The 25,177-nt window shown below is 44.5% G+C and overlaps 1 long non-coding RNA gene across 3 annotated transcripts; it reads left to right on the top strand.

Annotated features, from left to right (window-relative positions):
- The first annotated feature begins 10 nt into the window (after positions 1 to 10).
- Positions 11 to 22,966, top strand: LOC125101076 (uncharacterized). 3 transcript variants are annotated; one of them, XR_007127757.1, is made up of 5 exons: positions 11 to 935; positions 3,652 to 3,777; positions 9,444 to 9,569; positions 21,066 to 21,227; positions 22,734 to 22,966. It is a non-coding gene; the product is annotated as an uncharacterized LOC125101076 (long non-coding RNA). The 3 variants fall into 3 exon arrangements; XR_007127759.1 differs by lacking the exon at positions 9,444 to 9,569; XR_007127758.1 differs by lacking the exons at positions 9,444 to 9,569; positions 21,066 to 21,227; positions 22,734 to 22,966 and adding an exon at positions 6,811 to 7,574.
- The last annotated feature ends 2,211 nt before the right edge of the window (positions 22,967 to 25,177 follow it).

The raw sequence follows: 25,177 nt of genomic DNA, 5'->3' as shown, positions 1-25,177 counted from the left end.
CGGCGTTACTCGTTGGCTACGCCTTAAGGGCGCGCCCGCAGCGCGGTGCGGGGGGCGAGCGGTTGGGCCTGGCGGGCGGCGGCGAGGCGGGTGGGCGCCTCCCGGAGCGCGAGAGAACTTTAACCCGCCCAGTTCGGAGTTGAGAATTGCTAGCGCTCCTCCCCCGGCTTGAGAAGAGGGAGAGCAGGGAAGGACAGTGAAGGACCCGGTGCCTAACCTTGAATTTTATGATACATTCACTTAGGGGTTCGAAACATACTAGTTTTGCTCCACAAGTCGCCGCCAGGGCGGCCACCGAACCCCTCCGGCCCCCTTGGAGGCCAGCTAGTGCTACGTTGGGCGGGGTCCGTGTGGACGCGCCACTTGAACAGTGGGGACAATCTGCATCATCACGAATGTCCTCCCGCTTAGGGCTTTTTTGGAAAGTCTCTCTCGAAGGTCTGAGTGGGGAGACCCGGGCGTAAAGGCCTCCAGCCAGGAGCCAGGGGCTCCCCCATCCCCACCACCCCTTGTGACCCCATGAGAGCGCTGCGCGGACCAGCGCCCGGAGGTCTGTGAGGACCGCGTGGGAGGCCGCGCCCCGCAGTCTCGGTCTCCCAGCGCGGGTCAGGACCCGCTGCAGTTGTTTTCGTGCCCCACGAGTCGCGGCGAGAAGGGCGCAATGTCAAGATCGTACTTCCAGCCGAGCCGGCGAGCCAGGGCCTGCTCCCGCCTCCCGCTGGGGAGGCGCCGGGCCCAGCCGAGGGCGTGCTTCTCGGGATTCGCGCCGCATGGTCGGCCTGGGGGTTGGGAGAGAGGGCAGCAAACAAGATCTTTCTCCGGATGGGAAGCCCCCTTTCGCGCCAAAGCGGGTCGGGTAAACAGGCCACGCGAACGTTCCATGGAACTGGAAGCCCGGGGACAGTGCTGGCAGCCTCCTACGCCGACCAAACAGGGTGAGTTACAGTTTTAGAGTAAATCTCAAGTCTAGCGGTTTAGCTGATGAACTCAGCTTCTACTTTTAAGAAGCAAATAAAAATTCAGATGGAAAAGGCTAAAGGAGTCCCCCTCTTTCTCCAAAGAGCTGCGCACACCCGGTCCTTCACACTGCCTGCTACAGCGATGAAACGTTTCTTTCGTGGGTTAGGTTAAAATAAATCTCAGCCAAAGCTATAATTGAAAAAAAAAAAATAGAGATATTTTTGCCACTGCCCTTCTGCACATTATATGTTTGTGGGTGGTATCTATCAGTCTGTACATAGATAGAGGCATATATATATTTGCTGGAGTGCATACTGTGGGCTTAAATTTGCATTCTAAAACTCAGCAAAAATAGTTGTGGATCCCATCACATGTGCTGTGCTTGAGCATGTTGGCCTTCCCAAAGACCAATCAAAAGGCTGTTTTCTCTTATTTAGAATCTCCAAAACAGGAACAAACTGTGCTTTTAGATGAAGCTACTCTACATGTGAAAAAATGATGTGCATACTTGTATTTACAATGAGATGTTTAAAATTCATTTATTTCTCTAAGCTGACTCCAGGGTATTGGGGGTGGGGTTAGGTTTGTCTTCTTGCAGGGGCCTTTAGGCCAAGTCAGTTCTTGGCTCCTAGAGTAGTGCCTGATACTGTAAAACACTACATTTGGGCAGATTTACACAGAACAGAAGCTTTACTCTCACCCTTCAAATTCCAGCAGAACAGCTTAAGGGGTTTTCCTGTGTTCCAGACAGCCTGACTTTTTTTTTTCCCAGGTTAAATGGTTGAGCCTTAGCCTATGGCAGCTCAACTAAAATCATGACATTATTGTGCACAGAAATGAGATGTGTTATCAGGTATATGTGTGTATATGTGTGTGTGTGTGTGTGTGTATGTACACATTGTGGAACAAAGACATTTTTAAAGATACAGGTACAATAACCTTGATGAAACAGTGTATATATATATATATATATATATATATATATATATATAAAACCTAAGTATATATGATAAAAACTTGGAAATGAGATTTACATGTAAGAAAGACATGTTTTGTGTGTAGTCCTTCACTTGAAACTGTCTTCACACATTTTTTTCCCCCTAAACAATATTTTTATGAAGGCAAGCAATAGGGAAAGATAGTATCAAGATTATTTTTCCAGACCCCATCTGAGTGAAACTGATTTCTTCACACTGAGGCAGGCATGATTTTTCTCTAACTTGAAAATAAGTGACTACTATTGACATTGGTAGAAAAGCCACTCAGAAAACTGCTTTGCCCCCTCTGCTAATGAAAAGTATATTGTATTTCAACCAAATGAACCCCAGAATTCTTTAACTGGACTGTCAGGTATATCACCATTAATAAATAGCATGTAAGTGCTATTTTGGGAGATGGGAAGCTCCTCTGGTAGGTCCTGGATGTGCAGAGTTAGGCTTATAACAGCACAGATACACTTCAGGACACAAACTGTGAGAGAAGATTCAAGTCAAATACATATGTACATTTTGCAAAAGCAAAAGAAATTTGCATTATCAGAGTTAGAACAGAGATTAGACTAAAAATAATGCTCCCTACTGCTACATCCATTCATAGCTGGTAAGATCATTTAGAACTTTTCTTCCATATACATTTAGTTGCATGTGTATGAGGTTTGGTGCAACTATGACATGTACCTCCAAAGCACCCAAGAAACCTGAAATAGTTAAGTTACCCCCTAGATCTCTCTTCCCCTACAGGTCTTGCTTATGGAGAATAGTGGAAAGTACAGTGTTCTGAGTTAAACAAATATTTAATTTGCTCCATGTCCAAGGCAAATCAGATTTCAGGCCAACATATGGGCTCCAGCTTAGGGCTGGAGACATAGCCCCCAGTTGGGCCGGGGGTGAATGATCCATGTGGTCATTGGAAGTTTTGGCTGGGCTTAAAAGATTCTGGGTCATTTACCTTCCCAAGGAATGGGGAGAGACTTGAGTTCTTCATTCTAGGACCCATCGTGGGTTAAAGTTCCCTGAAGCAGGCCCAGAATGGTTGATGCATATTTAGAATTTAGCTTCTTATTTGTCTGACTGAGTTCCTTTAGGGCAGGCACAATAATTTACTGATTTAGGGTTCCCCATTCTTAGCACCGTGCCTGGGACATGGTAAATACTTGATATGGATCAGATAAATCACTTCAATTTTTCAGTTCCTGGGAGAGGAGCTCTCCTTCATCAGAGTCTTTGGATCTTTAGGGGCCTCCAGAACATCTATATACATGCTCTGCTATCATAGCTATGAGCCGCACGTGACCATGTGTGCTTGGAACGTGGCTCGTCCAATGGAGATGTAGTCTAAGTGTAAAATACATACTGGATTTTGAAGACTTAAGATGAAAAAAAAAAAAGTATACAAGGTATCTCATTAGCAATTGTTGTATTGATTCTATAATGCTATAAAACTTTAGGTATGTTGTGGTAATTAAAATAGAGTTGTGGTAGACTACTTTTAAGATGATTCCCAATAACCTATACATGTAATTCCCTCCCCAAGAATGTAAACTGGACTTAATAGGTCAATGCTAACAAATGAAAAATAGCAGGAGTGATAGAATATAACTTCCAAGATGAGATTTCAAAATCTACAAAACACAGCTTCTATCTCGGGTGCTCTTTCTCCCCTATGTTAGCTTGCTCCCTCTCTTCTGTTTAGAGCCCTGTCACCAATAATGGACATGCTGAAGATGCAAAATGGAGATGAGAGGCCCTGGAGGATGAGAAGTCACATGGAGGAGAACTGAGGCATGTCAGCCAACAGCCAGCACCAAAGGCTGGCCATGTGAGTAACACTTTTTGGAAACAGACCCTCTGGCCCCAGTCAGGGTAGCCCAGCCAATAGCATGACTGCCAACCGAGGAGTAACCCTAAGCCAGAAATGATCCAGCTAAATCACCCATGCACAGCAACTATAAGATAGTAAATGTCTGTTTCAAGCTAAGTTTGGGAGTAACTTGTTACACAGTATAATCCATACACAATTATGAAAATTAATTTCAGTTTTTACTTTTTACATTGTGGCTCCCTGGGTGGCTTATTCGGTTGAGTGTCTGACTCTTGATTTTGGCTCAGGTCACAATCTCAGGGTTGTGAGATCAAGCCTGGTTGGGGCCTTAAGATTCTGTCTCTCAGGGTGCCTGGGTGGCTCAGTGGGTTAAAGCCACTGCCTTCAGCTCAGGTCATGATCCCAGGGTTCTGGGATTGAGCCCCACATCGGGCTTTCTGCTCTGCGGGGAGCATGCTTCCTCCTCTCTCTCTGTCTGCCTCTCTGCCTACTTGTGATCTCTTCTCTGTCTGTCAAATAAATAAATTAAAAAAAAAAAAGATTCTGTCTCTCCTTCTCCCTCTGCCCGCCCCGCCCCCACCACTAGTGTTCTTGTTTTCTCTCTTTCTCTCCCTCCCACTCTTTAAAAAAGCAATGTGACTACCAGAAAATTTCAAATAGCATGTGTGGCTCACATTGTATTTCTTTTGGACAACACTGGTCTCTGTGGCTCAGATGGGAGACAAGTGCTTTATGTTTAATTTAGGACTCTAGGGAGCTGGACTCTAATTTATGATCTAGAAAACCATGAACTATTTAGGTGTAAATCTTACAAAATATGTTAAAATCTATAACCCCTTAGCTAAACCAATTTGTGATATTTCCTTATTAAACGACTATGGTTTGAGAGTCAAGAGTTGCTCTATTTCCAGTTTAGCCCCTATGTAGCTGGAAACTGTATCCAGAGAAACTACTTTAATGTCCCCTCCAGCTCTAATATTTTGATTCAGCAACTGCTCACTTCAGCATTTTCTTGCTACCAGGGAGCAATGGTGATACTGGTGATTACAAGTTCAGCGTTTCTTGTGGTATCCAACCAACATCAGCCCTTCCACTCTTCTAAAATAGCAAAGAGTGTGGCAAGTGGATCAGTATAAGTAGATAATCTGAGACAAAGGAGCAGTCTCCAGCACACCCCCTAATTGCTCCTACAGTCCTCTGCGCCCCTCCACAGCCTTTCCTGGAATCCTTACGTCTCTGGTCATCATCACTCCTAACTTCAACAACACAGAAAACTGTGTTTTCATTTAGGAGTTTTGTAGCTAAGCTGGGAGTTGGGAAGAAATGAAAAACTTAGCTTTCTATTTATTTGTATTTGCAGAACCACAGAGAGCCAAGGTGATAATTAGAAAAACATTTTAGAAAACTGTATTTTCTATTGGATTGTATTTTTCTAATACGGTGACAAGTTCTTATAAGTCTTCAATGGCTAAACATATCAATTTCCATCTTTTGACCAGACGGCCACTCATTTGAGTCTCTTTTGCTCTGACTCTATAGATAATTATGGAATAAGAGCACGTTACAAAATGAACATCATCTTTTGTGCTTTTCTTCTACACTTAAGTAAGAAATTCTCTCTGTCTTAAAGACACTTTATTTTGACAGCATGATTGCAGATATAATTAATACATAGCACTTCGAAGGGGAATGATTTCCATAGTAACATTTTGACCAAAAGTAGATGGTCTTTTAAAAGGCTATCACTGATGGTTCCAGTCACTTAAAGGTGACCCCTGGTGAACGTTGTTGAAAATATTCCAACTTTGGATTTATTGTGATTAAGTGAAGGGCAGGGACTGGCTACACAGGCCATCATTCCATAAACACTAGTGGATAGTGGCTGCTCTGAAATTTTGTATCAAAAAGCCGAACAGGTTACTAGTGTATAAATCAGCATTACTTTGGCAGCTGACAGGTATTGTTTTATTATATTTATTTCTATGAGGTCTTTAATTTCCAAATTTTTATAACACTATTTTCATGGATTTTAGATTTTCCTTTGGAGATGAATTTTAATCCTATGAGGGAATGGTAAAGTGATGTCACTGATACCGAGACAATTAAAAATCAGAGCTTTATGTTAAGTGATTATTTCAATTCTAGATTTTGGTTTTCAATTTTCTAAATCTACATAATTTTTTCCTAAAAAATTGTTAATGTTCTTCTAAGTAGACAAAAGAAGAAAATCAGCCATTTCAGATGATACCAAAGCTTTTCCAAGTTTTCAAAATAACGGGATTAGAATCGTGTGTGTGCTATTCTGTTTTCCATAGACACTGACCCAGACATTGCTTCACAGAACTGAGCAAGTTGGCTTTCAAAACATACTGAACAGATGCTTCTGATAACTTTCTGAAACAAGTAATGAACAGCACAGTATGTTAGAGTGGGCTTATTTAAATGAAGGTCTAAGAAGTGATGGTTCTTGGTTTTTCATTTTTATTCTCATTTTAAAGCCAATTTTCTGTTCTTTAACATTTAATATTAAGCAATATCCATCCAACTCTTGGAGAGCTTGTATTTTTTCACATTTTCAGGCACAACATAAAAAAAATTTTTTTTAAATAAACCTATTACTTTACCAGAGAAATTCTATTACTTTCTTTAGGAAATGATGATTTACATTATAAGGGTTTAGAACCTGGAATTTTATATCTTCCACTCTTAGAAATCAATCAAACCATTTTCAGGCCTTTGCCTCCTCTTTAATCCTCCTCCTTCTCCACCCTTCGACCTCCTCATCCACCCACTAGACCATCTCCCATCCTTCCCAAGCCACACACAATCTCGTTATTCTTCATTCTCTCTAACTCTCTCTCTCTGAGCCAGACCCTCTACCTTCGGTGATTGTGCAACTTCAGCAGATCTGTTCCGGTTCCTGAGCCTTAGCCTAATTCAGCCTCTGGTGAATAATCCTGTCCTTCTCCCACCACCCCCAACCACATTCAGCTGCGTGATAGGATGCTCTCTTCCTCTCTACCTTGCCAGATGCCAAAGAGGACTCACAAGGAGCTTGCCAGACAGACCCAGCTTTAGCGAAGGAAAGTGCTTACAAAGCAAGGAAAGGAAGAAGCAGTTCTTCTGAGGACTTAAATTAATGTTAAAAAGAAAGAAAAGAGTTGACAAGCAATTTTCAGGGTATGCATGATGCTTCCAGTTGTCTTTCTGAAAGCCTTGCCTGCTGGTGCCCCAATGTCCCCAAGGCACTCCCACATAATTTGCTGTCACTGGCCATGCAAATATTTTTTGAAATCGCATCTCAAACCCAGACTCACAAACAGGTGCCTTTTAGTGCAATCAGGATAAAATACACATGTGGCTATTATTCTCTTGCTTTGAAAAGGTGATGAAGGGCATAAGGGACTATCAGGCGAGGCCATCCCATCCTTGGGTAAATTGCCATGAGCCCCTTTGTGGATCCAGACCCTCCCTTTGTTTGAGATCCAGTATGTGATCCTGCAGATGACTGACAAGGGCAGACTTGTAACAACATTATTTCAGGAGGATAATAACCAACCATCATAAATTCCTTTTTTAATAGTTTATTGCAGGTTGTAGGCTATTAACCATGACTTTATTTTACAACACCAAAGAAAGTAGTAGTTCCTTCTTGCTGCTAGTCTCTAAAACCACTGTAAGACATTATAGTACCCTTAGAGAAAACCTGGCCTTTCATGAAATGAATCATAAATAGCTGAGTTAAGAGAACGACTGACTGTTAAAGAGGAAAAGCGAGGAAGGAAAGAGAAAAAGAAATATCTGTCTGAGATACAAAAGAAATGTTCTGGGAGCTCTTTCCTATACAGATAAAATTGGAACCCAACTTTCATAGCCACACTTCTAAGTCTTACTTCCCTGGGTGATAAAGGAAACTGAACAAAGAAGTCTCTAAAAGCTTTAACCATAACTATGTAGGAAAATGAAAATGAGTTAGGGAGTAGCTCATTCTGAGATTTGAACGAGGAGTGCCCGGTTCCATTTCATTTTGTGTTCTGTTGGGGGTACACCATTTCATGGCTAATTCCTTGCAGTGAAAGAGAGACATTACAGTTTTCATTAAAAATCTCATGTTTTCTCAGGATTTTTACATCTTGACTTCAAGGCACGCTGCAAGAAGTCTTCACCACTGTGAGATCTTGTAGTTTCAGACCACACAGCAGTACCTGTGCTGTCAGTGGCCATCATGAAATAGAAAATAACTTTATAGACATTGAATTAGAGGAGATAGTTTATAAGAGCATGTATATCTCTTTTTTTTTTTCCTTTAAAAATCTTTTGGCTTTCTTTGGAAAAATATAGAAGCCCTGAAGTATCTTTTTGAAAAACAATTCTTATGAAACACACACAGAGTTAAAGCCATGCAAGTCAGGTACATATGTGACTAATCATATTTTTGATATATCTCTCTGCCTAATCATTAACTTGAAATGCCATATAAGAATTTGTAATCCACAATAAATTATTTCACAGAAATAATTTAAGAGGGCTGCTAATGTGAAACATTCTAGTTTCCACCAGCAGTTTGCTGCCAAACGTTGTGGGAAAAAAAAAGGAATCCCAGATATAAGTTGACATAAATTATAGTGAATATAAATCTCTAATGATCAAGTGGCAGTTAGAGATTATTGCATTTAGAAAATAGGGAAAAAACATATTATACACCATAAAGTCTTTCCAGGGTCCATTTTACATATTAGGAAACTGGATCTTTAAAAATCCCCTCAAAGCCTTTTAATTTATTTGTTTAATGCCCTAGACTCAGTGTTGTACTTTTCAAAATATATTGTAATAGTTGAGTTTATTGAGCATAGGAAATAGAGGGGGAAATCATATTTTAATTACCAGAGAGACTGCCTAAGCTCTATTTTTAAAATGTTAGTTAGAAAATTTTAACTTTCAAACTAAAACCTTTCACTTTTTTCAAATGTTCTTCTCATAGTATCCTTTTTGCAGAAAAAAATCAGAATAACTCCAAATGATAATTATCCAAGTAATAGTTATGAGAGGTTCCCCCCCCCCTTTCAGATTCCTAGGTTTTCTGCAAAGCTGGAAACATTTGAGTGGAAATAATGTTCAGATTATAAAAAGCAGCAGCACATGAGTGAAATCAGGCAGAATTGGCCTGACAGGGGGTCAGAAAAAAGAAAACAGTGACATGCAGCCACTCAAATGGCAACATTATTCAGGTAGAAATCCATAATTAGCTGAATTTTTTTGAGTTTAAAGGATTACTATAAAGCACAGAAGGAAAATAGTAAGTTGGTTGAGAAAATTAATGCCCTTTCCAAACCTTCATCCTTTCCTTCAAGATGTGACTCCAAAGAAAGACAATTACGTCAAAGAAGGTTAGAGGCCTAATTCTGAACACTGCCTTTTAAGCACATTCTAGAGACCTATTAGACATCATGTAAACTGTAGACAGCAGTGTTTCTACCACCCCAATACTAAACATCTGTACACCAGCTTCTTGAGAGCAGAAATGGAGACATATGCATTTAACATATTCCAAGAGTATAGTCACAAGGGAAAATCTACCTTTCACCATATATGGCCATTGTGCAACTCTATCCAAGAACTCAGTGCAGATATTTATGTAATATCTCCACTCCTTCTCCCTGCAGGTTGGCAGAGGTTTAAGGAAATTCTTTGGGGAGGCCCCTGCAAAGTCAGTCTTCTAAAATGTGAATGGTGTTGATGGAAAAAACTGAAGTGCTTTTTTGAGCATGAATTGGACTATCACCACGTGGGTATGTCAGAGAATTTCTTATCAATCTTTCTAAAAATATCAATAGATATTAAACTTATAGTTGTGATGCTATTAGACATTTCATTTGTGGCAGAGTTTTTTGCTTGCTTTGTTTGCTTTTGGTAAGGTGTGATCTTGGCCCATTTGTTTGGGGAATATCTTACTATGCACTCAGATTCTAGTAATGGAAAAGAAGAGCCACGGGATAAGGTGAACACTGGGTGGCCTTTTGTAAGTCAATTTAAGTGACTTTGTGAAATTGTCCCACATGGCTAGCTTAACACCTTGCTGATTATTAAGGAGAGGAAATACAAATAAAGGGCAGAGCTTCAATAGTGGTATTCCAAAGGAGACAGAGTGTTAGAAAGGACACAAATTTTTTTCATAAGTGATATTTGCTTAATTAAATCAGTATAAAATGAGCATGCTTGAGTACAGGGTATTGAATGAACATAGAGCAGGTGTGATAATGCAGTCATATAACAAACTATGATATTTTACCACAGAACTTTATTATTTATTTTTAAAAGATTTTATTTATGTATTTATTAAATATTTTATTTATTTATTTGACAGAGAGATCACAAATAGGCAGAGAGGCAGGCAGAGAGAGAGGGGGAAGCAGGTTCCCCACAGAGCAGAGAGCCCGATCCCCCAAGTGGGGCTCAGTCCCAGGACCTTGAGACCATGACCTGAGCCGAAGGCAGAGGCTTAACCCACTGAGTCACCCAGGTGCCCCAAGATTTTATTTATTTATTTGACACACACAGAGAGAGAACACAAATAGGCAAAAAGGCAGGCAGAGGGAGAGAAAGAAGCTCCTTGTGGGGCTCAATCCCAGGACCCTGAGATCATGACCTGAGCCAAAGGCAGATGCTTAACCGACCAGGCCACCCATGCACCCCTAGTACAGAACTTTAATGGTACATCAGAAAGGCATGTCAGAAAGACTGGATCCTAATTCTACTTTGCTCTTTACTGGCTTTCTGACTGTGGCGAAGTTCCTCATCAGAAAGAAATGGAGATGATCATACTGTACATCCTTACCTCACAGTTCCTATGAACATCAAATAAGAGAACAAATACAAAATTGCTTTGAAAACTGTTAAACACTCAGAAGCACAAGATACTATTATTACCATATTCTCCACCACCCTGCAATAATAGAATGCCATTTTCATGTGACTGCTAATGGAGGACTCCCACTGGGTTTTCTTTTGAAAAATCAAAAGAAGGCCATTGCCTCCACTGCTGCTCCCTGGAAGGGGCCCTCTGAGCGTGGAGGAAGGGCCCTGCTGGCTCAGTGAGCATCACCCACTGCTCTGGATGGACACTCTGTGTCCAGGGTGCTCTCCAGGAGGAGGGGCAGCATACTTGTGCCCACAGAGAGAGCATGGCTCTGCAAATCGTCTTCTACCTGCCTGTCTCCCACATAGGTTAATATAAAAAATCCTCTCAAACTTCCAGCATCAGAATATATGTTCTGATGATAGAGAAGTTTCAAAATGCCATTGCTGCCTGGCCTAATCCCTCTTTATCCAACAGTAGTGCATTTACTGCTTCTCTACTCTGCTCACCCTTCCTGCAAAATATATATAAAATGTGTTCAGTAAATTGTTTCCTAGTAGTGATTTTAACCACAGGGTTCTAGGGGCGGGGTGGGGGAAGGCCTTAAAAATGTTAATTATCTGGAGCATAGAGCTTAACATTCTGGACTCCAAAATGGTATTTAAGCCTATTTAGATTTTCTCCAAATTCTTTAAGGCTAATGCAACTTTTGAATGTATCTAATAATCTCTAATTATTTGTGGAAATGGTAGATGTGAGAAGACCAGATTAAATCCACAGATAATCCCAAAATCTCATTTTAGCCAACAGTGTGGCCCTTTTCCCACCAAGCCCAGCACTCGAAGGACCATTAAGAAGAGCTGAGTGGAGTTTCAAGCTCCCTATTCTCCTGACCACCCTCTGATGGAGATGTTAATGAATCAGCCAAATTGCTGGAAAAGAAGCCAGGAGAAAGGAAACTGAAAAATCAGGAGCCTGGGCCATGGCCAAGGTAGAAAAGCAGATGCTGAGGAGCTGGAAGGCCCTGGAGTCCTAGCATAAAGGAGCAACCCACAGAGCCACACCCTGGGAGCACTGGGCTGCAGTTTCCAGGAGTAAGGGCCGTGCTATTTGGTGGTGTTGCCACACTCGGACTGTGCTGTCTGCCCGGTGTGACCAGCTGTGTGTTCATCCAGGGTGAACAAGTCAAAGCTATAATCAGAAGCCTGGTTTCCTGGCTCATAGTAAGAAGGACCAGGCAGTGGACTGATCCAAGTGCTCTCTCCTCACTTGAACAAAATTTGCTAACAGGATGAAGAAAGGAAGAGGAAACAAAGACTGTTTTTAGGACCATTTTGTAAATCCCACTGGCTTGCATTTTACTGGTTTTCCCTCTTGGTGCTTTCTGGTTTTTCTAATACAGTGGCTTATTAAGGTCATAACAGCAATGTCTCACTATCTTTTTTTTTTTTTTTAAGATTTTATTTATTTATTTGACAGATAGAGATTACAAGTAGGCAGAGAGGCAGGCAGAGAGAGAGGAAGGGAAGCAGGCTCCCTGCTGAGTGGAGAGCCTGATGTGAGGCTCGATCCCAGGACCCTGGAATCATGACCTGAGCTGAAGGCAGAGGCTTTAACCCACTGAGCCACCCAGGCGCCCCGTCTCACTATCTTTTTGAACCCAGGTGTAGTTTGTTTTTTAAGATTTTATTTATTTATTAGAGAGAGAGAAAAAAAGAGAGAGCAGTAGGAGGCGAAGGGGCAGAGGGAGATGGGTAGGGACAAGCTGACTACTCCAGGTGAGTGCAGAGCCTGAGAAGGGGCTCCATCCCAGGACACTGTAATCTTGACTTCACCCAAGTCAGCCACTTAACTGCTTAACCCGAATGAACCACCCAGGCACTCCCTAGGTGTAATTTTAATGAACATAAAAGTTGTACATGGTCTATATAAGGGTTATCTGAAATTTCAAAATAAATATCAGTGAAACAAATCAGTGCAAGTCATTTTAGAATAATTTTTTTTTCTAGCAGATGAAACATTTTATGAAGCAGTTTAATGTCTACTAGGTAAAACACACACACACACACACACACACACACACGCACGCAGTTTGATTTTTGATAGCCTCATCTCCTCCCCCCTTTTCCTGGGCCATTTCCGTTTGTGTTGGGCTCTCTCGCCATAACTTTTGGAGAGTTTTGGTTCAGATGTGTCAGGAATTAAATTTGGAAGCAGGAAGAGGAGAAGTGGAGACGATTTGATGAAGGGAAGAGAGCCCGTTTACTGTAAAGTTTTGGGGTGGGATGATGGAGATCTGTGGAAGTCTGTACTAAGAGATAAAAGACCAGCGTGGAGGAGCTAAGGTTGGCGAAAACAGAACAAGGAGGGGTGACCAGTCAATTAGATGTAAAAAGCTGGCTCCTGAATTTCAACTCTCTGAACCACAGAGCTCAGGATTAGCATAACTGACTCATGTTCAGAATTATGTCCCTTCGGCCCATGCCACCTCCGGGACTCGATATCTTCAACCCGAGAGTAATGCCCAGACACTAGAGGCTGGGAGGGCGGATGTGGACCTTGGCAAAGAAGGGACGCAGGGACCTTCCCCGCGGAGGCTGCGGTGATTGCCTCTGGCTCTCCTCGGCTGCGGGGCCCCTCGTCCCGCACAGTTCTCCCGCTCCCGAGCGTCCCTCGCGCCGGCCGGGCAGTAGCGGGAAGGAGCGGCGCATCCAGAGCCGCCGCGGGGTATAGCCGGGTGTGTAGGCGCCTGGCTGCGGGGGTCTCGGGCCGAGCTCACCCCGAGGGGTGGTTTCTGAGCTCCTCGCTCGCCAGGGTCCCGGCCACCCGCGCCCCCGCCTCCCCTTATCCGCCTCCCCCCCGCCTCCCCTCATCCTCACCCACGCGCTGCTAGCTCCTTGGCCACTGTCCTTAGTCCTTCTTTCCTGCCCCCCTGAGGCCATCGAGGGGAAAGCAGCGCGACCTCTCGGTTGTAGCTGCCAGGGCCGCCAGCGCTGCCACTTCCACAGTGGGTACCTGGGTCCTGCGTGGATGTGCTGCGCTTGGGTGGGAGGGAAGGGCTGCACTTCGAGGGGGGACAGGGGTGATGCCGCGCATGGGGCATGGGGCGATGTCCCATGCCGCGCCTGTAGGGAGGATGGCAGGGACACCCTTTCACAAGGCCAGGGCTGGCTGCTTCCTTACAATGACTTGATGAGCCGCCGAAGGGTGGGGACAGTCTGCAGTGTGGAAGGAGAAGGAGGAGTGTGAGGGTTTCTCGGCCTGGGGTTTAAGGCCACATGAATAACTTGTAGCCACCACCTTTGCAGATCGGGGCTTAGGTGTTTACTGCATTTGAAGTCCCCCTTTGGCTGTCTGCTGGCCTAGAGGGAGTCACAAATGAGGTCCACATTCAGGTAATTGGTGGGTGCCCCCGCCTTTCACTTAGCCAATGCAGTCAGTGAGGTGATGGCTGCCAGAAAAAGTTTCCTATCCAACATTTCTCTCACAAAGACAAATAATAATAATAATAATGATGATGATGTGTCTAAACATGGTGAACTTCCTGTCGGGGCTTCCCTTACCCACCCTGGTTCCTCACTTAGGAATAAGACTCGAGTAACAAAGATTAGTTGGAGACCTATTGTCCTTTGTACATCCCAGATTTCTGCTGGTTCAGTGTCCTGTGTCAGGTGAAATTATTCATGAGGCGCTGAACAGAGTTGATGCGTCTTACTCCTTCCTCCTAGAAATTCCAAGTGGATTTAAATCACTCCCTGGTTGCTGCAGAGGGTCTGTGTTTTATGGGAGTTCTCTAGTGAGCTTTGAAGTATTTGCTTACCACGTCTGTTTCTCAGCTTCCAGCTCCTGAATGAATTACCCAGCCCTTCTCTCTGCTGCCACTCCCCCTGCCCCCTCAAGTGTGAACTGTGGAGATGTTCTCTAGACAATAGCTTGGAATGTGAGCTCCGGGGCCAATCAGTCAGTTGCCAGTCCTGGGACACCCATTTGCTACATGCTTGACTGAGAGATTTCAAATGTCTAGTGGAACATGCAGGGAATGGGGGCCGTTGGACCTTATTCTGTGCACAGATTTATCCCTTTCTCACAGGATCACTTAACTACTTTCACCATTTAGTATCTCAAGCCTGTCGCCTTGTCAGGAAAATGGCCGTTAGCATACGCATACTTTACTCATACTCATACTTTAGAGGGCGCATTAAAAGCCTCATGTTGAAAACATCTTGGAGCTTCTGTGAGGATTGCCACTTGCCAGAGGTTAGTGTTAATTGATGTCAGGCAGGTCTGTTGCAAAGACTGTAGACTTTTATTTATTTTTTGTTTGTATAAGGGCTAAAGAGGGTAAAGAGAAAATGGGCAGCTAAGGCCCTTAGGGGAGCCAGGCGGCATTTTGCATGACCTGCCAAGCTACTTTAAAAAGCACTGTCATCCAGCCTTCTGGGGGATTAGGATGGGACAAGGCTAGGTTGTGTGTTTCAGGGCCTGCGCTTATTGTCCCTATGCTTAACGTGCCACTAACATCACAATTTCTCTCATTCACACAATGTGTTCAAGAGGTAATTAAAGACTTCCCAGGAGGTTCACGAGCAGAGAAGCCACTGCTGGAGTGGAGATTGGTCACATTCTTATGATTCACCTCACCGGCGGCCTCAGCTGCATAAGGATTCCTTGATTCTCCAGCTGGGCTTTCCCAGGAAAGGGCAAGGACTTTGTGACCCTCTTCTTATTTAGAGTTTTAACAGAACAACATCATCAACAACAACAAAATGTAAAACAAACAAGAAATCAAAATATACGAAAGCATAGACATCTGGCAAGTTTACAAAGCGCAGATTTCTTACCCTAAAATAATTAAAGCCTGTCAGACTTGGCTGATGCTGCCTCTGGCTGGGCTCATAGCTCCGGATTCTTTGTCACCCACATCACTGCTGATTCATCAGAGGTAGGAGTTCCTGCCACTCTGCTCCCTGGTCTTCTTCAGGGACCCCAGCTTGGCTGGACTCCCACTTTTGAGCATTTCCCAGTTCAGAGTTGAGGTTCCTCCCTGCACCTCTTGGCAGTCCCAGGATTTTCCAGAGCGGCATGCAGGGAAGTTTGGGCCCTCACCTGTCACTCTCTACTTTCAGGCAGCCGGCCCAGGCAGCATGCCCGAGACCCACCCATCCAGAAGCCCGCCTACTTTGTATTCACCCCTCCCCTCCCCACCTCTCCCTAGCCAGCCAGCAACCCTGAAAACCACCTGTTTTGTGTTTTGAAAGCCTGGAAACACCCCATCCTCCACCCTTACAGACCTCCCACTGCGTTCCAGTTTCCTGTCCAAACTCCAGATTTAAGTTCTCAACTCAACTGAAGAACATAAGAGCTTGCTGCATATTCAGGCCTTTCCTTCCTGGAGCAGAAATACAAAAAAACACACAGGAGGAGCTGCCAAAGTTTCCTCTCTCAGGGGAAGAGTGGTCTTGTAAAGTTCAAGTCCTGGCAGCCAGTTACAGGTCCTCAGACTTGTCAAGGTCATCTCTGCAGGCTACCATGTCACTGATTAGTCCCCTCAAATGTGCTAGAAACCATTTTACAAGCAAAAACTCTGCCTGTGCTATGGCATGTACTATGAAATCACAACCATCAATAAACAGATGCACATAGACACCCAGTGGAAATGATGGAAGCTCCTGACTGGCAGTTTTTGAATGTTCTGGTGATGCTAATTTGTTCAGTGATGTTTTCAGCTTTCTGCCAGCATTTGCTACCAGCTAAGTGGGAGCAGGTGTCAAAGACTGGAGGAAAACTTTTTTTTTTAAAGATTTTATTTATTTGACAGAGATCACAAATAGGCAGAGAGAGAGAGAGAGAGAGAGAGAGGGAGGAGGAAGCAGGCTCCCCACCCAGCAGAGAGCCCGATGAGGGACTCAATCCCAGGACCCTGAGATCATGACCTGAGCTGAAGGCAGAGGCTTAACCCACTGAGCCACCCAGGCAGCCCCGGAGGAAAACTTTTGGAAGGTAAAAAGCTAAAAAGTGACAAAGCTGTCCCCATGTAGTAGGCGGATGGTGGCCATCCAAAAGTTACTTCTTCTTCCCTAGAACCTGTGAATGTGTTGCCTTGCATAGCAAAAGGGACTTTGCAGATGAGATTAAGTTAATGACCTTGAGATGGGGAGATGGCCCTCCGTGGACCCAGTGAGATCACAATTTTCTTTATAAGTAGAAGGGGGAGGTAGGAATGTCAGAGTCAGAGAAGTATTTAAGATACTGAACTGCTGGCTTTGAAGATGGAGAAAGAGGCCAAAAGAATGCTGAAAGCCCCTAGAAGATGGAAAAGGCAGCCTCCAGAGCCTCCGGAAGAAATGCAACTCACCCACATGTTGATTTTAGTCCAATGAACCCCGTTTCAGACTTCTGACTTCCAGAACCCTAAGACAATAAATTTGCATTATTTTAAGTCACTAAGTTCATGGTCATTTGTTACAATGACAACAGGAAATCAGTAGTCTCCATTAACTAATTGTTTATGTGACTTGTGAATAGAATCCTCTCTTCTGGATTTGATGGGAACACTCTGGTGCAAGACAAAGAAAAAGACAGCATCTCCATTCATTTGTTTCAAGAGCTGTCATCCGTCATTAACTTATCACCAACCCTAAGCCAGGTCCGGTGCTTAGTCACTGATATACTAGCAAGAACTTTTTGTGCACTTGGTATTGTTATGCACTTGGTGAAACTGAGGCTTGGTGTAGTTCCCACACCAGTGCCTCCCGGTGGAGAGAAAGGATACACCTTCTTCTTTAGCGAATTCCAAAGTCCTTGTTATCTCCTCCAACCCTTTTTCTGCCCCTCTGAGTCACTGTTCTTCATCCCCAGGCTGTTCTGTCTACAGGAACGCTCACTCTCACACTGTCAGAGAGCCTTCTTTTTCTGCCATTGAAGGTGGCAAGCCGCCATCAATACTGCTGCTTGGAAAGCTCATTTTAGTTGCCAGTATGGTTTGGGTTGAACCTCCAGCCAGTGGCATAATCAGACATTCTTTATGTGCAAACTGGACTTGGCTCTATCAGTTTACAGGATAACGTCCATTTTCAAAGTCCCAGAGTGGGGAGATTGAGTAGATTGAGTAGTCCTCTTTCCTGACATGACTTTGGCCATGCCACCAGCTTTATAAGCCCCACACATACTCTCAAGGGGTGAAGAGGGCACCAGCGAGTGACCTGGCTGATGGATACTTGGCTTGGGTTCAGTGACTCTCAGTCCTGACTGCATTCAAATCACCTCAGAAACTAGAGAAACCTGTCAATGCCAGGTACTGCCCCAGGCAATTAAACCATACTGTGTATGGTGGGGCCTGGGCATCAAGGTACAGGTCCGCTCTAACGTGCAGTCAGGACCACTGAAGGATCCCTACCCAGTCGGGTTATATCCCTTGCCAGAGCCTGCTGTCACTATGATTTCTCTGGGTGCGTCTGCTCTGCCAAGCCGGTAACCATGGTTGGTGTCCAAGCCCGAGGGTGCCTGTCAGGAGAGCAGATAGACCCTCATTCGTAGCACACTGCTTGGCTGTGAAAGCATATTAGGTCTCTGCCTGGGCAGATGCCTTTTAGGGTGACCAGATATCTCCATTTGCCCAGGACTTTAGGGGAGATGGGGTGTTCCCAGACATGAGACTTTAAGTCCTAAAAACAGGCAAGTCTCAAGGATTTTGAAAGCGAACTGGAAGTCTGAAGTCCACAGGAGCAAACTCTCATGGTTGGGCGGTATGTTCCAGCATCAGAGGAAGGGTGTGTCTGTGTGTGAGTGTGTGCCAAAGTGTGTGTGCACACGTGCGTGTGTGTGGAAGTCTATGTGAATGTCACATGAGTGTGTGTGAGGAATTTGCCCATTAGTGTAGGAGTGCAAGTATATGAGAACATGTGTGTGCATGTAGATGGAAGTGTGACTGAGTGTGTATGGACATGTGTTTGAGTGAGAGTGTAGGCATTCTGGGGACAGGGGGCCTCACCAAACTGCAGTCGCCCACTATAGTGGCTTCTAAAACATCTGAGCATGGGCCAAGGCAGCTGGCCCTGAGTCCTGCCAGAGAGCAGCTCAGAAAACAATTTGCCCTGAGTGGTTCAGTGAGCTCAGGGGTAGAAATTGTACATTTATTTTGCTCTATGACAGTATAATTAGCTTTTCCTCTTGTGAGGAATGAAAGGGCAGTGTGCTTTCTGACAGCTGTGGGAGCTGCCTTCCTGCCTGGATAAATCTAGTATCCCCCGATATTGCTACACCTGTTTAAACAAGGAACAAAATAGATATTTATTTGAAGTTCAAGAGGCCATGTGAGCCATGGCCTAAATATAGGCCTGGATATAATTATAAAGATACTTAATTCTTTGTTCTGAAAGACTTTTGCAGCCTGCTGTTCTCGCGGAGGCTCTGGCCGTTTCCTTGAACACGTCCTTCTCAGAACAAGTAAAGGCAGGGGTGAGGAAGCCCAGTGGAAGGTAGGGTGCCAGGCTCGGGGAGCAAGGGAGAAATGATTCCCAGACCCTGTTGACCATCAGAACTATCAGGGAAGAGGCTGGGTAGAGATGTCGATCTCTGTGTTCTCTCCTAGACATTCTTTCCTTGGGTTTGGAATGGATGGCAGGAATTTGTATGTTTAAAGCTCCCCACGTGATTCTGATGATTACCCAAGTTTGGGAACCTCTGACCTAAGGCACTGGGGTGGGGGACTCTTTCCTGTGAGGATTTTCTGGGACTAGGTCAGGAGTACTAATAATTGCCATTTCCTGGACATCCTTCACATGCAGGCATGCATCTTCATTCCCATTTTGCAGATGAGGCAACTGAGTTCTTTCCTTCATTTCTGTGCTGTACACCAGAGCCCTTCAGGGCAGGAGTTCATTCTGTGCTTTAGGTCATAGGCACTTTGAGACTTTGATGAAAGCTATAATTCTCTTCACAAAGCAAAACTGCGCATGCACAGAAGATTTTGCCCAGTTTTGGAGGGTTCTGGGGAACCTCCTGTGCTCTTAACCTCTGGTTAAGAATGTCCATCCTATGCAAGCACTCTGGAAAACAGTGTGGAGTTTCCTCAAAAAACTGAAAATAGAGCTACCCTATGACCCAGCGATTGCACTACTGGGTATATATCCTAAAGATACAAATGTGGTGCTCTGAAGGGGCACGTGCACCCGAATGTTTATAGCAGCGATGTCCACAATAGCTAAACTATGGAAAGAACCTAGATGTCCATCAACAGATGAATGGATAAAGAAGAAGTGGTATATATATATACAATGGAATACTATGTAGCCATCAAAAGAAATGAAATCTTGCCATTTGCGATGACGTGGATGGAACTAGAGTGTATTATGCTTAGCGAAATAAGTCAATCGGAGAAAGACAACTATCATATGATCTCCCTGATATGAGGAAGTGGAGATGCAATGTGGGGGTTTGGGGGGTAGGAAAGAAAAAATGAAAGAAGATGGGATCGGGAGGGAGACAAACTATAAAAGACTCAATCTCAAAAAACAGACTGAGGGTTGCTGGGGGAAGGGGGACAGGAGAGGGTGGTGGGGATATGGACATTGGGGAGGGTATGTGCTATGATGAGTGCTGTGAAATGTGTAAACCTGGCGATTCACAGACCTGTACCCCTGGGGACGAAAATACGTTATATGTTTATTAAAAAACAAACAAACAAACAACAACAACAAAAAAGAATGTCCATCCTAAGGACATCCCCTAAGGGGAGTCCACAGACAGGCACAATGAGCTTGATCCTCAGCAGGCTGAGTGAAGGCTTATGGGGCACTGTGGGACTTATGGTATTTCAGGGCACCTGGAGGGAAGCCATGGACCCAAGAACTGAGCATGAAACACAGGCTCTGCTTCCAGTATAGTTGGAAAGACATGACTGTGTAGAGGTTCAAGGTAATGTATTCCAAACCCACTCAAGGGGTGCCCCTGAGTGCAAGGAGGTGAGACTGTGCACTGTGGCAAGGCTAAAAGGTGAGGAGGTGAGACTTTGGGGGAACCTGGCGTGAGCTTGCAGGAAGAAGCAGGAAGAAGTCTTAGCAGGGGGAGCTTAGTGATGCTTTTGGGGAGGAGGGGAGAAAGCCATACCAAGGCAGAAACAAAGAAAAACAAGCCATTAAAACAAAACAAAACAAAACAAAAAAATGATCTATGTGCTAAAAAATTACTCTCTTCCCTGCCATTCCCCCCCCCAAAAAAAAGGGAGGAAGAAAGAGGAGGATAAGAGAAAAAGAGAAAGGTTCAACAGAGTGATAGCATTTGTGAACATTTAAAAATATGTTACACTGAACAATTAAATTACTTTAACACAAAATATAATGCTAGATAATTATGCCTTACAATTACAGAAAAATATAATTACAGAATAATTACATCATTTACCTAAAACACATTATATGGTTCCCCACAGATAACGTGGCCCAGTAACAGGAGACCTACGGTAGTCACATGGGAACCTGTGTTAGTTTGTCTCTGAGACTCTATGCATAGTCTCGTTTGAAGATTATGGTCGGAAGTCTAAATCTGAAGCTCTTTGTGAAAATGAAGTTTGAGCCAAAGGCACTCCTGCCAGGTAACAGACAATGACACAGTGTGCCTGAGGGTCTGTGCAGGGTAGAGTTGGGGAAATGGGTATGTCTGGATCCATTGGAGAAGGCTCTGAGGGCCCACTGTGTTTCCTCCTTTTCCCTGTAGGGGGAGCTGCTGCAATTTTGAGGGAAGGTGGAGTCCCAGTAGGGAAGAGGGAGAGGACTCCGGGTATGGGAGAAGCTGGAGCCTGGGAGACGAGCCAGGCAGCAAGTGCAAAGAGGCAGATGCAGGGAGGAGAGCCCGGACAAGGGCCGGGGAAGGGCAGATTCCAAGAAAGCAGGATCATCTTCCCCTTGGGGCCTGGGGAAGAGAGAGGAGGTAGAGAGGAGCTCTGGTTTTGCCAGAGGGAGACTGGAAAATGATGGCTCCACGGACAGAACTGGAATTCACAGGGCCTGAAATGTGAACACAAGTTCTGGTGGGAGGCAGGGAGGCTCACCCCCCAGGTTATCTCATTGGTGCCTCCCCCCAGTAAGAGTATCCTGGTACTTCCTTAAAACACAAATGTTGCAGGCAAGGTCCCCTGCTGGCCTGGCACTGTGTTCCTGAAGGGTGTCCAGATTCTGAGGAGCACTGCTTTTCCAGCTAGGGAGGTCCCTCTGTCCTCTGTGCCCAGAGCATGACACCATAAGGTGAGATTTGGGTTCTTTAATACAATTTTTTTTTTTTTATTTGACAGAGAGAAATCACAAGTAGGCAGAGTGGCAGGCAGAGAGAGAGGAGGAAGCAGGCTCCCCACTGAGCAGACAGCCCGATGTGGGGCTTGAACCCAGGACCTGGGATCATGACCTGAGCCGAAGGCAGCGGCTTAACCCACTGAGCCACCCAGGCGCCCCGAAATTTGGGTTTTTTAAATAGACAAGGCCTTTCAGCAACTGCAGGGCAAGATGCCTTGCAGATATTTGCAGAACGTTGTAATGACAATTAAACATATAAAAATGAACAGTAAAAAAAAAAAAAAAAATGAACAGTAAAAAACAAACCAAGAGTGAATCTGTAGTTACGTGGAGGCAAAAATAGATGTGCAGGCCCAGAGGGGCTTCTACTCTTTGGTAGTAGCAGGGATTAACAGTGAAATATGCTTAAGAGAAAGGAGAAGTGTGGGGTCAGCTACCTATTCCCACAGTGGTTCAGTTCTGTACAGGGAACTATGAGTTTCAGAAATGCACATTGCTACTGTCTGGGATAGTGAAAATGATTTCTTAGACAAAGTAGTTTGCCGCTTCTGAATGCAATTTCTTTGCATAACAATGAACTTACTGAACCCACCCAGAAATCATTACAAGATTTTTTTAGCCCATTTTTAAAAATGATTGGAAACATGTGAAGAATCTGATTTCCCGTGTTTAAACAAAGCTACATATGACCCCTTTTACAGAATAATTGCAACATAAAGATACATTTAACTCTATTCTCATTTGAAAGAACTCCTTGCAGGGATGTGTGACTAGTTCTAGACACTAAAATGTGAAATGTCTCCCCTCACCAGATACTGAATCTGATCCCATGATCTTGGACTTCCTGGCTTTCAGGCTGTAAGAAATAAATGTTTGTTGCTGGTAACCCACCAAGTTTAAGGTAATTTTGTTATAGCAGCCAAAACGGACTCAGACAATGGATGTTTGTGTCGTTTCTAGTTTCCAGGGCTGTGGCTGACACCCTTTCAGTATCTCTTTGTGCTCATGCATGAGAGATTCTTCAGAGTACATAACAAGAAGTGGAATTACTGGGTCACAGAGAATATCGATTTTCAGAACTGCTTGGTATTGCCAAATGATTCTTAAAGAGGCTGCACAAGGTTATACTGAAGGCAGCTATTTTTAGAGCTTACATTTTACGCCCATATCTTTGCCCTGGGTTCTCACGTAGACAATGTCATGCATTCACCTTTAGAAATCTTCTAAACTAACCACTCTTATCCTACATAGTTGTGTGTTATGACACTTTAAAGATTTTTTTAAAAGACATATTCATTGCAGAAAATTAAGACGGTTCATAAAAGTGTCAACAACAAGGTAATAATCGCCTGATATCCTAGCACTCATAGAAAACCACTATTGCCATTTTGATGAATATCTTTCCAAACATTTCTGGTGCAAATGGATATGTGTGCAAAGTTGCATAAATGGAATCCGGCAGGCTAGTTTATTCCCTGCCTTTTCATTCAACAGTCAGTTATGAACACCTTGAGATAGTTGTCCAAATCTGCAAAACTCCTTGATTTCTTCTGGCTTGGAGTGGCTTTGAAGTTAGAAGATGAGGGGAGGGGAAGGGAGGAGAGAGGGCTAATAGTGGCAAAGGGCTTGGTACATGTTCCTTCTGATTTCCTCATTCCAACCATCCCGGGAGGCAGGTGCTACCACCCAGCCTACAGATGGGGGAATTAAGGTCATAGCAACAGAAGCAACAGACTCAGAATTCAGTAAGTTCTCCCCACCTCATCGCACTGCATCTACTCCACCTGCTCACCCCTCCTCCTCTCCCACGGGGCTTCCTCAGTCCCTTACAGATGCAAAAGGTGAAAGGCACTGGAAGACCCAGAAGATGGGAGGCCCACGTCTCACCAAAACCTTGGTGAAGCCCACAGGGGTGAGAATACAAAAAGCTTCCCTCACTGAGGTAAACATCTGCTTTCCCTCTTCTCACCTCATACAAGACGGCAGCAGTATATTCCTGAAGGTCCTCTGAGGGGCATTAATCTGGAAACATCTCAGAGGAGAGGGCAAAGGGCCATGCCTTGACTGGGTGGAAGCAGCCAGATCCTGAGAAAGGGTTCAAACCAATCCCAGACTTGCAAGGGGTAGGAGCGTCAAGGAATACAGGAAGGCAGAGATCAGGGTAGCTAGTGGTTGCCAAGTCTGTGGTAAGTCCCTCTCTGAGCTGCCAGCCATGCCTGGAAGACCTATGGTGAGGAGCTGGGGTCAACTGTGGCTTCAAGTAGCCGAAGGAGCAACAGTAAAGAGGGAAACCACTGGGGCCCAAGGACATGGCCTCCCTTCCCACCCCTGCCATTGGGTAGCACCACATGAGCCCACATTTCTAGTAGGCTCCCAGGATTGGGGGAGGGAACACCCTAATCTTTTGGATGCTAAAATTTGTTTTGGAGAAATAAAGGAAAGTGTCATTCCTTGAATTGGCTATTGTGGCCTCAAACGCTGGGCTGATGATACCGGTATGCAACCCATACAGTCACCCAGAGCCTTGCTCTTGGTTTAATGCTCTGCCATCACCATCTTGAAACTCTTGGTAAATTTTTGAAGAAGGAGCCCCACACTTCCATTTTGCAGTCATGCAAATTACATAGCGGGTCCTGTGAAAATGCATGTCTGCTGTATGCCGATAGGGCAGACATTCCAAAAGTTTCTCATATTTAGGAGAAATCCTCACTGAGAACAGGAGCAGTTATGAGAATGCTAACTACTGACCAAAGCCACTGTGGCATTGCGTAGATACATCTCTCCCATGAAAACAGGGTTAAATATAAACGGAATATGTGTCATGATGACACTAAATATGAAAACCATGGTGGTACACAGAAAGGGGTAGCCACGATGAAAGCGAAGCTGCTGGGGGTGGAAGCGGGGAGGGGTGTTTTCTGGTGGATTTCAGTGTTGAAGGCTCGAAAGTGCCAGTGAGCCTTGACATATGCGTCTCCAGAGCCCCAGCCTGCTCCCAGGAATGAGCGCCCGCCCAGTGCTGACAGCTCCCAGGAATGCTGACGGTTCGGGGCATTTCTCCCTGCAGAGACCCCGCTTGTTTTTAGGCCTGAAATTTGCATAGAACTTCAGAAGTTATACATCAGTCTAGAGTCTTTGTATATATTTGGAACTGAATAATCTACTTTTGAAGCTGTCAGATCATGATGTTTATGATGTTTTTCACTTGGTTTCCAGGTTCTTGGGGCTTAAATGACTGCTTTATGGAAAGGGGATG

The sequence above is a fragment of the Lutra lutra genome, chromosome 5 (assembly GCF_902655055.1).
Source record: "Lutra lutra chromosome 5, mLutLut1.2, whole genome shotgun sequence".
NCBI lineage: Eukaryota > Metazoa > Chordata > Mammalia > Carnivora > Mustelidae > Lutra > Lutra lutra.
The sequence above is the reverse complement of the archived record's forward strand: the minus strand, read 5'-3'. Positions and strand labels throughout refer to the sequence as shown.